The 16,307-nt window shown below is 42.6% G+C and overlaps 1 protein-coding gene and 1 non-coding gene across 2 annotated transcripts in view; one reads left to right on the top strand and one right to left on the bottom strand.

Moving 5' to 3' along the window:
• CNTN5 (contactin 5) overlaps positions 1-16,307 on the bottom strand; it is a 368,571-nt gene that overhangs the window by 305,531 nt on the left and 46,733 nt on the right. The gene's annotated exons all lie outside the window — the stretch shown is intronic.
• TRNAG-GCC (transfer RNA glycine (anticodon GCC)) lies at positions 6,588-6,663 on the top strand. Its single transcript has one exon. It is a non-coding gene; the product is annotated as a tRNA-Gly (tRNA).

Here is a 16,307-nt window from a genome sequence, read left to right as displayed (position 1 = left end):
ACTATTGACAGAAACAGAAGGGGAAGTTAGAAAGAACAAAGTGGAGAACTTTCACTCATCCCTTGAATCAAGGAGAAGACAAAAAGGAGGGGAGTCACTTGTCCATTAAAAGAAGAGAGATTTGTGAACTACTTGCAAATGCACATCCTGCCTTCTCATTTTTGACAGAAGCTGTATTTCAGAAGATACCAGAGAGGCAGTATGTATGGCAGGTGCATTCCTACTTAGAAACTAATCTCACACACATGGCTGTTAACGTGAAATATGGATTTTAATAATCCCAGCTGGGTGAGATATGCCCCTCTGCCTAGTGGGAATGTGATTAGCCACTGTCTGCAAGATTAATTGAGATGTATGGCATCAGATTATATCGAGTGAACTCCAAACCTGTCTGATTATACAAGAGATCAGTTAGTTAAGGCTCCCTCTGTCTGGATACAAGAAACAGATAAATTGTGTCCTCCATCCTGGCTAAGGGGTAACCTTCTCTTGTTTTCAAGTACAAAAGAAGAGAAAGCAGATGAACGCAAGAATCACACGTGCACACAGAAATGCTGCAATATTAACCACTAGCAAAAATGCCCAAATATATTTATTTTATTTAGGCTTCTTATTAGGCACCTTCTTCAGAAAAATAAAACTCTCAAAGCGGCTTACAACTAGATCAATAAAAACATTAAAATACATTCTAAAAACCGCTGAAATCAATACCGTCAACCGAATCAAGTCAATAAAGCAGCAGTATAAGCCACCGGCTTAAAAGGTCCATTAAATAACTTTGACAGGGCAGTTAAAAGGTGTAACTGATAGCATTGCAGCCAGGGCCTATCAAACAAAAGAAATCTGAGTTGACAACAAGCCTAGGTGAATGGAAAGTTTTTCACCTTGTGCCTAAAACCTACATTGTTTCATTCCACAGCTGAGGTGCTACCTCAGAAAAGCCCCTGTTAAGACTCGGACTGTAACCCTTTGTCTGTAAGACTATTTTAATCCATGTATTTTGTTTTATCTGGCCAAGGGCCGTAAATAAACGATCAATCGATCAATCGATCAATCGATCAATCGATCTATCTATCTATCTATCTATCTATCTATCTATCTATCTATCTATCTATCTATCTATCTATCTATCTATCTATCTATCTATCTATTGCACTGTGGCACCTAGGTACATTTACGGCCATCTGCGTTTAAGCAATTAGTGAGATTATGGTTTTAATGATGTTGATGATTTTATGTATTTTATGTTTTTAATTGTTGTCACCCGCCCTGAGCCCGGCTCGCTGGGGATGGGGGCGGGCTATAAATTTGAAAAATAAATAAAAAATAAATAAGTGAGCACATGATGTTGGAAAAATGGTGCCGATAGACTTGCTCGAAAATGCAGTATCTGTGTAGTGCAATAAGGCAAAGCACAACAGAATGAGGTATGCTGTGCTTAAAAAGAAGAAAACCCCTATATTATGATCCTGTGACCTTCGTGGCATTCCACTTCTTTGAAGGCATGCTTTGCGTGGCAAGAAGTACAATATAATAAGTATTCTGAGACCCCACTCACCATTCAAATACTTCAGGTGACAAAGCCAGGCCAGAAGTACAAATTCAGACTGGTCTGAGTATCATGGGCTCCTACATAAAGAATTCTGAAAACTTGATGTCTGTGGAAGTAACAGGGGGTGGGATGAGTTTTTCAAGGAGAGGTGTCAGTAATGTAGAGCTACGGTTCTTTAGAGGAAGCCATGGCCAAGGATTTCAAATGTTTTATCCCTGCTGTTCTGACCCCCAAATCCGTCTTTTTCTTTTCATTTCACTTCTCCTTTGTGGCTACTGAAGCTGTGATTTATTTCATGCCATTTTTCTTTGCTTGCACTGCCTGTTTCCTGCAATACGAATGCATTTTTCAATGTTTGTGTATGTCCATTAATCAACATTATATATATATGTATAAATGACACATGCAACAAAATCACATGTACAACGTATACCAGTGCCATCCTGTTCTCAACTTTTCTGTTTTGTGTGGCATTCCTTCACAGACCCTTCTTCCCATTCATCTTTGAATTATTTTTTTCTGCCTGTGTTTGTTTTAAGCTTGTAATAATATTTTTATGCCCTAAACTAGATGGTGCAGGCTAGCCCAATTTTGTCCTATCTCGGCTGTGAAGCAGGATCAGCCCTGATTAGTACTTGGATGAGAGACTACCAAGGAAGTCCAGGGTCACTATTAGTGTTGTCAGGTCCCCCCTCTCCACCGGTGGGAGGTGTTTGATTCTGCTCCAGCCCTGCCATTTATGTCACTTCTGGGTTTACCCCCGGAACCACTGCATTGCATTGGGAAGCTTTGGAGGTTTGAGTGCTAAAGCATCCCGTTGCGATGCGGCGTTTTCGGGCGTGAACCTGGAAGTGATGTAATCATCTCGTGCACAGCTGCACATGCGTGCAATCGCCACTCTGAGGAGCCCGGTGGATTGGCAGGCAATTGCTCACCCATCCCAGCAACCTGGCAACCCTAGTTGCAATGCAGAGGCAGGCAATGGCAAACTACCTCTGAACGTCTCTTGTCTTGAAAACCCCATGAGGGGTCAAGTCCCCATGTGTCAGTTGCAACCTGACGGCACTTTACACGCAGTGTTTACATACTACCTTGGGGACTCTAAATTGGGTGAAAAGGCAGCTTAGAAATCCTTTAAAAACTAGGTTTTGATCCCTGTCTACTCCTGGGAATCTGGTCTGAAGCTCTTCTGTAGAATTTTGTGAACTTGAACAAAACAAAACCCCATGAGCAGAAAAGGAAAAACCCTCTCCTTCCTTTCCCCAGTCTCAGTGCAATCCTAAGTAGAGTTACATCCTTCTACAACCATCAGTGTCCATGGACTTACACTGGTGTAACTAGGGTCACCAACCTCCAGGTACTAGCTGGAGATCTCCTGCTATTACAACTGATCTCCAGCCGATAGAGATCAGTTCACCTGGAGAAAATGGCCACTTTGGCAATTGGCTTCTATGGCATTGAAGTCCCTCCCCAAACCCCACCCTCCTCATGCTCTGTCCCAAAAATCTCCAGGTATTTCCCAACCCAGAGCTGGCACCTAGGTGTAACTCAGCTCAGGATTGCACTGTCAGCACCATGGGAGTGCTATTTTGCTTTCTTGCAATTTGGGTACCTTGCCAACTGCACTCCCATGGCTTCTAAAAGTTCACCCCAATGTCAGGGAAGTCCACAGTTCTCCAAACTAAGAGACTGCACTGGGACACTTTTATGGCCCTCAGAAATTATCCTCTAAATGATGACTGGGCTCCCGTCACCAATTCTATCACTTTCAGAAGGCCCTCTAAGCGGCAGTATTCCCGCTGGTAGAATAGGAAGCTCAAGAAAACAAAACTGCTCCCAGGAGACCCAAATGGCATTCCAGCCACACTTTTGTCTCTTAGAAGAGCTTCAGGAAGAACAATCCTGGACTCCAGCCGACAGTCCTTAGGGAATCTTCTCTGATTAAAAACCACACTGCAGATGCTGTACAAAATCAACTGCAACAAGCAGAGAATCAAAACCACTCATAAAAATGAATAACAATATGTGCAATAAGGAATGTAAGAAGGAACATTTCCTTATTACCGTCTTGCCTTCTCATTTTAAAATGTCTTCTAATTTTCAAATGTCTGTCTGCACCAGCGAAGGCTAGAAGTATGGTAGGGAAGTACTGATGGGGGAAATCTTGGGCTTCTACTGGGAAACTGTAGATTACACTAACAAGTCACAGCGGAGGAGAAGCACTCAAAGAGCCGCTGTTATCCAACAAAATTACAGAGCTAATGTAAAATAGCATATGAGGACAAGTTTGATTTAAATTATCGATGATTGCCCTGCTCTTCCTGTTCCATTTGGATGAGTCTGTAAGATCAAGACTTGTCAAGCATGACAAAAATCTTGTGGGTCTTTAGTAATATTATTCGTTATGGCTATGCCTACAGAGACAGTTCTGTTACTATTAAAAATGTATTCATATTCAACAATGCCATTAAAAAATGAAGGATCATTCTTGGCTGGTGACCCGAAGGACATACTGAACATGTATGAGTATGTATACATACATGCCCTGTTTGCTCATTAAGGAGCGCAAGTAGGGTTGCCAACCTCCAGGTGGGGCCAGGCGTTCTCCCAGAATTACAACTGATCCCCAGACTACATCAATCAGTTCCTCTGGAGAAAATGGCAGCTTCAGAGGGCAAAGTCTATGGTAGACTGTTCAGTTCAGTTTATTTAAGATCAGTTGACCAGCAGATAAATGTTGTTACAATTGATCAATACAGAGCCAGGATTACAGTTTTGATGCTCTAACCTGAGCTCTTCACACTCTAGTGGCAATGTAGCAAAACTTTACCACTGTGTAGGAAATGTTGGCATCTTTATACTCAAGTAAATATTTAATAATAAAATCATCTGAATGTCTAAACACTCTGGTCAACAAGGGCAAAATCAGCCTATTCCTGACATCCTGATAAAATTCACAATACAATAAAATATGGATGATTGTCTCAACATCTGAGTTACAAGGGCACAACCTAGATTCCAGAGGTAAATGCTGGAATCTCCCACTGAGTAAGGCCGACAGAAAGGCATTAAAATGAGCTCTTGAAAAAGCCCATCGGAATTTAGTAAAAGCAACGGAGGTCAGATAAGGAGCCAAAGAGAATTCCTCCCAACTCTTTAGTAGTCTGTATGGTCTTGGAAGAAGAGCCCTCTTATGCTGCAATTCGATATTGTGGTAGACTATAGATTCCAGGTAAAATCCCTCCCCAAATACCCCCCTCCACAGGCTCTATCCACAAATCTCCAGAAAATTCCCAGGCAAGGGTTGGCAACCATAACAGCAAGTGAATTCTCATTCCCAATGTGAAAAGTGCTTATTAACAATTACGGATTAAAAGTGCAACTCGAAACAGAGTTACCCCCCTTTAAGCATTGAGACGCTCAGGACTGCACTGTCAGTCTCCTAATATGTGGACAGGAGATTTGAGAATATTATTAGCAGAGCCACAGGAAAACAGAGGCAAATGGTTGCACAATTAAGCCAATTGCAGATAATAAGAATATTATTAGCAGAGCCACAGGAAAATAGAGGCAAATGGATGCACAATTAAGCCAATTGCAGATAATAAGGTTGTAATGTAAAATAATCATCCATCTATGCATTATACTTTTTAATGGAGGACACAATGCATGATTAAGCAAGGAACATGCATGCAAGGTGCGCTGATGATCCAAATCTCCAGTGCTGTCAAGGAAGCCACCCCCCACAGCACAACTCTTATATTTGTGCATCCTAAAAGTCCCTCTGACTAAGCTGCCAATGCCAGGTTAATCAGTCCAGTTTGGTATCCCAAGAGCCCCCTGAACTAGCAGGAATTTTCGGGAAGCTTTTGCACGGGAGTAGCAATGCCCCCCAAAAGCGCATTGATTAAAGTCCTATTGTCCTCATCCTCCAGTGACCCTTGCGTGCAAACGCACAGTCGCTTTAGCCTCCTTTATTCCCTGTTTCAGCCAGGATTCAGCCAGGATCGAACGCATGCATTTTTGCCGAGCATGCGTTCGATCCTGGCAGAATCCTGGCTGAAACAGGGAATAAAGGAGGCTAAAGCGACCGTGCGTTTTCGCCCCTTGTCTTCTCATAATGTGACCAAAGTACGATAGTCTCAGTTTATCATTTCAGCCTCTAACACACACACACACAACACACAAACATATTCTGAACCTGGTTCCCACATGGATAAAAAATATACGTAGATTAAAACCCTTCTTTTAACTGATCATGTGACAGCCACTGACTGAAACATCACACCGTTAAATGATCTAATCCATTCTGGCATTTTCAGTGTCTCTCTACCGTAGCAGTAGAAATACGCCTTTATAATGCTGTTACAGCATATTCAATTAAGCAGGTCTATTTAATTAGCTCCTTAGTGTGTTTTACATCCCTCTTCAGGCAAAGATGGAGACATTGCATGGATCCGCTTGCTGTAGGAGCTTGTTCATATAATATATGTATAAATACACCAAAAAGCAAACCACGAGGTAAGGGCTGCTTAGTGATAATGCTTGATAAATAAGAATTCAGCCTGTCTTCAGTAATTTATAATAATTTTCATAAGTGTACTAACCAAAGAAACCTCTGGCATTCATATTTAATAAGCAAAAGCAGCCACGGCGGTAGAAGAAGGGTAATAAAAAATCTGATAGATATATATAAAATTGCTCAAAGTTTTTGAAATAATTAAGGGGAAACTGCTTTATTGTTGGCATTACTCTCTTGTTAGAGGATATGCGAACAACCACAATAGCAACCAAGATACTTCCAATGGGGACTTGTTATTTATAACACTAGCATCAAGACTGTCCACAAAGCATATCAAACTGTAAACATTATTTTAATACCATTATAACCTTTTCACCATCATGTAGACCATGATGGCAAGTATCCAGCCACTATATTCCAAAGGATTAATGACACTTTATATTTAAAAAGAGGGAGCACCACCATGAAAAAAAAACCCTGAGAGAAGTCAAGAGCCCCCTCCTCTGGATGAGGGGAGGGGCCCATGGCTCAGTGGTAGAGCTTCTGCTTGCCATGCAGAAGGTCCTAGGTTCAATCCCTGGCACCTCCAGTTAAAGGGGCTAGGCAAGTAGGTTATGTGAAAGACCTCTACCTGAGACTTTGGAGAGCTGCTGCCAGTCTGAGTAGACAATACTGACTTCGATGGACCAAGGGTCTGATTCAGTATAAGGCAGCTTCATGTGTTCATGTGAGACCACTGGTCCATCTACTGCAGCATGTTGTCTCACACAGTGGCTAAGCAGTTACTCTGGAAGGTAGGGTTGCCAATGCCGAGTTGGGAAATACCTGGAGATTTTGGGGGTAGAGCCTGAGGAAGGTGGGGTTTGGAGAGGGGAGGGACTTCAATACCAATACCAATTGCCAAAGCAGCCATTTTCTCCAGGTGAACTGATCTCTGTCGTCCAGAGATCAGCTGTAATAGTGGAAGATCTCCATAGTGGAAGATCTCCAGAAAATAAAAAGTATACAATAATTCAGTGTGCGCTGATTAATGATTAAAAACCTCTATCATGCCCTCCTTGGTCACCCCAGAATCTTCTGTTTTTCCTCACAGGGAAGGTGCTTTAACCCCCTGATCACCTTGGTTTTCCTCTTCTGTACTTTTCCCAGCCTTGTGATGTCCTTTTTCAGATAACAGCGACCAGAACTGCACACAGTATTCCAAATGAGGCCACACCATAGATCTATGGGAATGTTTAGTCTGGAGAAGAGGAGGTTGAGGGGGGGGCATGTTTGCTCTCTTTAAGTATTTGAAGGGCTGTCACTTAGAGGAGGGCAAGGAGCTGTTCCTGTTGGCAGCAGAGGATAGGACTCGCAATAATGGGTTTAAATTGTGGGAGGAAAGGTACCGGCTGGATATTAGGGAAAAGAGTTGCTCATCATTAGAATCGGCTACCCAGAGTGGTGGTAAGCTCACACTCACTGACAGTCTTTAAGCAGGGGCTGGACAAGCACTTGTCAGGGATGCTCGAGGCTGATCCTGCATTAAGCAGGGAGTTGGACTAGATGGCCTTGTATGTCCGCTTCCAACTCTATGATTCTTTGATTCTATATAGGGGTGTTACAGGATGTGGGGACAGCACAGAGCCAAAACTGAGCACAGCACGACAAAAATCAAGTGGGAAATCATGAAAAAACATTTTCTTGATTAAGTACATGTTACCACCCCATTTTCAAACTTCTTCCAAGAGGTTTAGGGTATCATACATGGTTCTCCCTCACCTCCGTTTTCTCTTCATATCTACCTGTGAGGCAGGCTAGGCTGAGAGAAAATGGCGGGCTCAAGGTCTCCCAGTAAGTTTCATGTCAAATGAGACACTGAACCTGAGTCTCCCAGACACTGCCCAGCACTCTAACTACCACATCCAAAATTTTAAAAGGAGAATCACGGAAACTGAAGCACTGCTAGGATTGCCAACCTCCAGGTACTCACCTGCGTTTTTGGCCCCAGACAACAATAGGTATGTGTTAGCGCCAGCAGAATATCTTCCATATGTGGAAACGAACAAACAAAGAAGGGCTTTTTCACTTGCTAGAAGCTCTGCCCTACCCTCGGCGATCCTAGAAGGCAGATTTAGGAGATTATCAAAATCAGAATGGGGATGGCCCTGCAAGTTGGGTGAAGTTGAATCTACTGTGCATGTCTTTTTCAGGTGCTCGTTCTATCAGGAAGTCCGATACAAGCTAATTTCCCCTCTCCTTAATCTAATAAAGGATAGCTCCGAGGAAGGGAGACTAAGGAGTCTCCTATGGAAAGGATCAGACCAGAGGGTGAAGCAAGTAGCTAAATTCTGTGCCACAATATATAAGATCTGTCAGACAAAGCTGGGGCTTGGTAACTTAACTTAAAATGGAGAATGTTTTATTAATTCAAGGTCTGTTTAAATTATATAAACTGTCTATGAATCATATATCCTATAGTTTTAGTTACTGTATATTTTCCAATTTTAATTCTGTAACCGATATGAATGTTTTTAATGGTATTTGCGTATTAATAAATGAATCTGAAACCTCCAGGTACTAGCTGGAGATCTCCTGCTATTACAACTGATAAAGATCAGTTCAGCTGGAGAAAATGGCTGCTTTGGCAATTGGACACTTTGGCATTGAAGTCCCTCCCCAAACCCAGCCCTCCTCAGGCTCCGCCCCAAAAGCCTCCCGCCGGTGGCAAAGAGCGACCTGGCAACCCTAAGCACTGAGTCATCATGTACATATTTCAATGAATCTCCTTCTTACCAACTGTCGTATATTTTGCTTAACGCCCCCCTTCTTCCCTCTTGAGGCTCGACATAATTTATGAATGAATCCTTTTTTCTTTTTTTTTGCATTATGGCCTTAAATGTGTTTTGTTCGGAAGGATTCTTTGCCTGCAGCATTCTCTTCTATCCATACTGACATTTGTCTGCCCTTTTACTTATCCTTCAGATCTGTTGCCACAGGGAACTCTTAACTGCTTCCTCTTTGATTATGTAAAGGCGAAGCATCAGAGCTCTTTGGACCAAGCCTCTCTGTGCTGAGAATGCCGAGATCTGGGAACGTGCCTTGCGCTTGTTGAAAACATCAGCTGGGAAATGGAGATAAGAAGTTATATCTCCGCTCGGTGTGGATAAAAAATTAAGCATAGCTTCTTTGTGAGTTGTTTTCTTTTTCTGCTGTAGCAGTTGGAATCAGGGGTGTCCAACGCCAGCCTCGTTGGACCTCTGCTCTGCAGACACTGCTTAAAGGGATGACACTCTCAGGCTGCTTGGTTACAGTTTGGCTTCATAATCAAGTTTACACCACGCAGCAGGAGAGCTGTGGGGGGGGGGACATGGTGGGGGGCGTGGCATAGGTGTGATGACATCACTTCTGTGGAAAACTCAGAAGTGACAGCGGGTAGCTCTAGGAATCACTGGAAACTCTATGGTAAACTCTGGTAAAAGTAAAGGTCTTTTCCAGGGGAAAACCAGAATCTAATTAACATTATTTGTTGATTATGTTGATTTGATTATGGCAATTAATGTAATCTAATTAGCATAATTTGTTGGCAGGTTGCAGCTGACTTCATAGGGTTTTCAAAGCAACAATTGTACAAAAGTGGTTGGCCATTGCCTGCCTCTGTGTAGCAACCCTGGACTTCCTTGGTGGTCTTCCATCCAAGGACCAATCAGGGCTGACCCTGCTTAGCTTCCAAAAACTGATGAGATCAGGCAAGCCTAAGCTTCCCAGGTTAGGGCAAGGGAAACTAACCCCGAGCAATATTGCCCCTTTGGAGGAATTTCTGCCCTTCTATCTGTTTTTTTTTAATGGTGGACTCTGATCTGGAGAACGGGGTTTGATTCCCCACTCCTCCACATGAGCGGCGGAAGCTAATCTGGTGAACTGGATTTGTTTCCCCACTCCTCCACTCGAAGCCAGCTGAGTGACCTTGGGCCAGTCACAGTTCTCTCCAAACTCTCTCAGCCTCACCTACCTCACAAGGTGTCTGTTGTGGGGCAAGGAAGGGAGGGTGATTGTAAGCTAGTTTGATTTTCCTTAAAAGGTAGAGAAAGTTGGCATATAAAACCAACTCTTCTCTTCTTCTTCTAATTTGTGGATCTGAGATGTTCCTCCTCTTAACTTACTTCGAATGTGGATAGATTTGAGTTAAGTGTGAACAGAAACACTTCTTCCCAAACTAAATGAAATAAAACTTTTAAACGTTAAATAAGTTTTAAAGTTTTAAAAAGACTGTCCCCACCAACCGCCTGAAACCAGCATGGCTTATCTAAGCCAAAAAACCCAGATCCTAGTAATTAGTTGTCACATTATTTATTTATCCTTTCCATACCTCCTCATTGTAGAGAGCAAAGCTTAACACTTAACCGATCGTAAATAAATCATTCCTTTCAAAGTCAATGAAACTTTTTTTTTGCCTGAATAAGGGCTTCTGGATTTGTTCCTTAAAGTACTTATTGAATTCTGGTTGAGTTATTTTCTTGGCTGTTCTCCTGGATTAAACTTCATTGCAATGCAAAATCTATTAAAAACAAAACAAAACCCAAACCCAGTCCAATGCTAGATGAATCAAATATCTTGTTGTCCTCTCTTGGTTTATAGGAAGGTGCTGTTGGGTACAGTCCCAGTTCTGCGGACATACCAGGATACTTCCCTGACTCCTTGCACCTAAGTAGGAACTGATCCCAACCAATTCAATGGTGAAGCACCTGCTTTTCCTGTAGAAGGTCCCAGGTTCAATGTCCAGCATAACAAGTTAAAAGGATCAGGTGGTAGGTGATTTGAAAGACCTCTGCCAGGTGAACTGCTGTTAAAGTAGACCATACAGACCTCAACAGACCAATGCTATGTCTCTGCAACTGCGCAGTCAAGACTTGTGAGGGACGGTCTCTTGAACAGAAGATCCTCAGAACCATCCTCAAAAGGTTTCACTTATTGTTCACTTTTCACATTACAGGCCCAAGCCAGTGCTATCATGGGCTTGGTAATAAGCCACTAACATTACAATTTCACTCTCAAACAGCAGCCATTGCCTTCAGCAGCAGATCATGAATTGGGGCCCAGTTTTGCAGGGCCTGCAAGACGGAGATGTTCCACCAAGCATATGGTTGAGGACTTCCGGCTGCTCTATTACATCCACTGGTCACCGGGCAGAGCCCCCCCCCCTTCTATATGCTCCCCTTGGCCACCCTCCACACTTACTTTGTGGATGGTCTGTTAGTTTCAGAAGTCAACTCTGCTGGGAGATTAAGGTGCCATTTTATTATTATTTATTATTTCATGGAGTTTAATCTGTTTTAACGGTTTCTGATTTTAAATGCATATTTGACTTGTTACTTGCCCCGAGCAGGGCCATCTTAATGCATGGGTACGCTGGGCAGTTGCCCGGGGGCCCAATGACCATAGGGCCCCCATGCTGACCTATGCATGTTGTGACTTGCTGTCAATGAATAAATAAACACTATACTAAACTATAAATATTTGTTATGGGAAAATGCATATTTAGTAGGGTTGTCAACCTCCAGGTACTAGCTGGAGATCTCCTGCTATTACAACTGATCTCCAGGCGACAGAGATCAGTTCGCTTGGAGAACATGGCTGCTTTGGCAATTGGATTTTGCGGCACTGAAGTCCCTCCCCTCCACAAACCCTGCCCTCCTCGGGCTCTGCCCCAAAATCCTCCCACCGGTTGCAAAGAGAGACCTGGCAACCTAACATTTAGCATGTGTTTTACTCAAGATAATGAACAATATTAATGTTAATTTGGGTTTGGATTAAGAATAAATGCTGAAGTATAATGTAAGAAAGGACCTTGTTCATTATGGAAGCACCAATAAATATATTTTTAATTTTATCGACCATTTACATTTTTATTCCTGTGAGGGGTTATGTAGGTAGGGGCCCCAGTTCACTGCTTTTCCTGGGGCCCTATAATGCTGTTAAGACAGCCCTAGCCCTGAGCCCCACTGTAGTGTGTGTGTGTGTATGGGGGGAGGATATAAATCTAAAATATAAATAAACTCAGCAGTAACACTTGAACTCAGTGGGAACTACTTCCAGAGAAACACAGGGCCGGATTGTTAGGGTATATTTGCACTTCCACTCTCAAACAGCAGCAGTTGATTTCAGCCGTGAAGTCAGCAGTAATACTTTGGGGGTTACCGCACTTTGTATTCCCACCAATGTATTAAGAGTTTGAAAACATTATAAAAATACTGTTCGCACTTTGTTTGGCCCCTTTAGCTGTGAAGACGTCTTCCAACCATTTATTAGCCATGGTATCCAAAAACCCTTTTAAAGCGATGTTTTTTATAACATTTTCAAACGCTTAATACATAGCTGGGAATACAAAGTGCAGTAACCCCCTTTGTTTCTCTACTGACTACAGGGCCAACTCAGAGAAGTATTCCCACTGAGTTGTAAGTGCTAGTATAAACAGCAGCTGCCTGAAAGCATAGATACAAGGGCACCCATAGAGGAGGAGAGGGTCTCTAATACATGTTGGACCTAAGCCATCTAACAAGGTGATTCCCCATTTGGCACTTCAGGGGAGTCATTCATAAATCCGTAAAAGGTTAGAGAATTACTGGTACTGCTACAGTAAATATTATACTTGGGATTTAGAAAAAAAAGTTTCCCCTAAGCTAGCAAAGTATTCTCCCCCCCCCCCCGTTTTAAAAATTCTTACAAAACATTTGCTCATCTTGGCATTTATGAGATTAATTTATGCCTGCCAGTGAGCATATTGTTAAATTCAATACAACAGAATACCCAGTGAGCCAGGAAATCATTTGAAAACTCTAGTTGGTGTAGCATTTTTCTGGACCGGTCAGTGTTATTATACACTTCCTCAACCCTTTCCCATTGGGAATCCCAAGCAAATCACTTTGAACAAATGTAAGTTGTTTAAATAATTTTTAAAAACCCTAGAACATTTTGGAAGATGAATGAAGTATTGATTCCATAGGAGATGTAGTATCGTTATTATGTATGATTCTACCAAGTTCAAAAATACGAGGCTCATAATGCACGTTTCCTTTTCTTGTAATATTCATTGCTGTTACAAGTTGAGCCCCGTGCCTTGAAATTACTCCATGGGCAATTAAAAAGGGGAAGTGTTTTGAATTGACGGGCTGCTTTTATGGGTGTGCATCTCCCATTCATTTGACTAAGTAAGCAGCCACAGTCCGATCATGTGCAAAAGTCAATTCCTTAAGCCTCTGACTTGATTGCTACGAAACAGTCTGCAATTGCCGAAACTAACTCGAGAGACTCTATTAATTTATTTGTAAAGCTGTTGCCTCTTCATCCTCCAATAAGGGATTCTTGTCTAGTAAATACAGAACCTTGAGCAATTTTTTGTGTTCCTATTATATAGCAAATGCATAGAAACAAAGGGAGCCTCACCTAGAAATACTGTTCTGGGAGCCAGTGCAGTGTAGTGGTTAAGAACGGTGGTTTGGAGCAGTGGACTCAGATCTGGAAAACCGGGTTTGATTCCCCACTCCTCCACATGAATGGCGGACACTAATCTGGTGAACTGGGTTGGTTTCCCCATTCCTCCACATGAAGCCAGCTGAGTGACCTTGGGATAGTCACAGCTCTCTTAGAGCTCTCTCAGCCCCACCTACCTCACAGGGTGTCTGTTGTGGGGAGGGGAAGGGAAGGTAATTGTAAGCTGGTTTGATTCTTCCTTAAGTGGTAGAGAAAGTCTGCATATAAAAAGCAATTCTTCTTCTTCTCAAGGTCAGTTCAAGGTCAGTCCATGAACTCCCAAAGTAGGCCTGCTTGGAACTTTTGATCAACAATGATCCCCCCCCCCTTTGAGCTTTCACATATGGCAGTCACTCAACTATTATTTGAGTTGCAGATAGGATTTCTCAGGATGAGGCTGATAACCAGCAGAAAACTCGCCTCCTGAAATGGCACCTTGCCGGCAACATAAAAACATCACCTGTGATGCTCTGGCATTAGCCCAAACTCGATGGTTTAACCACAGAGTTTTGACCAACTGCTAGAAAGTCACCGGTGACATGCTGCTGTTACTTCCAGTAGCACCAGAAATGACGTCAGGATATCAGGGCGCTGGTGTTTGCCCCCTCTTTTCCCTCCCTATTTTCTCCTGGCACCCAGATAAGCAAGAAGGGTCTGCTGGGGGTGGGTGCTCTCCTGCCCCCAGCGGGCATATGGTAATGCTAGTTGCGGGGACTTCCCCCCTGACAGGTATTATTCCACCCATGGAAGTGCGTCTTTCACCAGCAGAAGGCTCCCTGCCACCAGAGGAGAGCATCTCTGTTAACAGAACAGACACGCAAGATCCAGCCCATCATTTTTTCCTGAGTTGCAGACGCAGGTAGTAAAGAGATCCCTGCCCTCCCTAAGGAATTTATAATCAAATTGTAGTTCTGTTGGTATTGATTTCTTGTAGGCACTGTGAAAAGGAAGGGAACTGTTCATTACAGGCAGCCAACTCTCCCCCTCTCGCCTCCAGCTTGAACAAGCTGAGCTCTTTTTTGATCATGCTGTTCAGGGCCTAAAAGTGAGAGTTCAATAGTCTCCCCCCCCCCCTTTAACTCATCCAGTTAAAGCATGTTTACTTGGAAGGAAGTCCTACTGCATCAATGAGGCTTGCGCTTCAGTAAGCACGCGTCCACCAGGTTGCTGTTTCCCTCATTCTCCCACGTCAGGCCTGCCTCAGTACCCCCTTTCTCCCATTTTCCTCTTTTTTCTTCCAATGAGATCCTGTCCATTCTTGCAGTTTCTTAAACACTGCCATTGCTCTCGTCCTCACACGCTTCAAAAGCTAGGGCAGGCAAAGAAAAAAGTGACAAGTTACCCAAAGAAAGAGAAGCCTCAATCTCCATTGCCACTGCAGAGATTTAAAAAAAGATTGAGGGGGGTATCACTTTAAAGTAGGGACTGCCAACTTTTTCTTTAATGGGGGCGTCTTCTGGGTAATGAAAGGTATCCTGCATTCCCCTTGGCATGGTGCCAAGTTTTTTCTGCCCTAGAACAGAAGTATGGATTAGGAAGACCACTGGAAAGAACATTATCATCTAAGCAGCACAGAGGAAAACATCCTATGAAATAAAAGCTTTCTTTCTGAAAAAGCCTAGAGCTAATCTTTTCATGATCTTTTCCTGGGTCTTCTAGGGAATGCTGGAGCTATTCTGCAACAGCCAGCAAGCTATGGGTAGCTCATGAGCTACCTGTTGGAGATCCTCGCTGTAAAGTCACTAATAGAAGAGTTCCCACTAAGTATCATCTCTCCTTGTGATTCTTTGGAGTTTAACAAGGTAGGCAGAGCTCGATTTCGACTTAAGGAGTAGCAAAGTTTTGCAGCATCTCTCCAGTGTTCGTAAAATTCTTGCTGGAGCCCGAAACAGGGAGAAGAGATATCCTTTGCAAATGAATAAGCAGCAAAATCTGTTTCCTTCTTGGGCACATCATGACCTCAATCAGTCAGATTATGTCACCTCTTCTCAAGCAGCAAAAGAAAAACGCACAGAATCCAACCCATATTGTCTTGCCAGGTGTTTTAGCAATTCCATTTAAATCACAAATATATTCATACATATGACAGAGTAAGAAAGTGTACAACTTCACAAGTTTGAAAGCACACGCCCTACTTAGATAGCGAACAGACATATTGATGCCAGTATTACATAATAGGGAGAATCTTTAAGCAATACCGCTTTTATATACCACAGGGCTTCTTTAATTTGCAATTAAAATACGTATCTTCTTAACTGACTGTGTTCTAGGACTATTCAGTTTTATATTGCTGCAAAATTTCTCAGAGAAAAGTGTACATGGTTTTATTAAAAAGAACCCTAGTTACTCCTACGTCTTATTTGTTTATTTATTTAAATCATTTAATAGCTACCTTCCTCCCTTGCAGAGGTCAAGGTGGCTTACAATATAAGTAAAGCAATATGAATAAAATGATATAAAATAATTATAAAACCCATAAAAGAAGAAGTTTGAAAGCTTCAATCAGGAATTGCCAATAATAAAAGCTAAATCAAAGTGCAGTCCTAAATAAAACGATCTTCAGCTGTGTCCTGAAGATCATAAGAACATAAGAAAAGCCCTGCTGGATCACACCAAGGTCCATCAAGTCCAGCAGTCTGTTCACAACCAGGTGGCCAACCAGGTGCCTCTAGGAAGCCCACAAACAAAGCAGCATTGTCGTGCCTGTGCTCCACAGCACCTAAT

Source organism: Euleptes europaea, chromosome 12 (genome assembly GCF_029931775.1).
Source record: "Euleptes europaea isolate rEulEur1 chromosome 12, rEulEur1.hap1, whole genome shotgun sequence".
Classification (NCBI taxonomy): domain Eukaryota; kingdom Metazoa; phylum Chordata; class Lepidosauria; order Squamata; family Sphaerodactylidae; genus Euleptes; species Euleptes europaea.
This window is presented reverse-complemented; position numbering and strand designations above follow the sequence as displayed.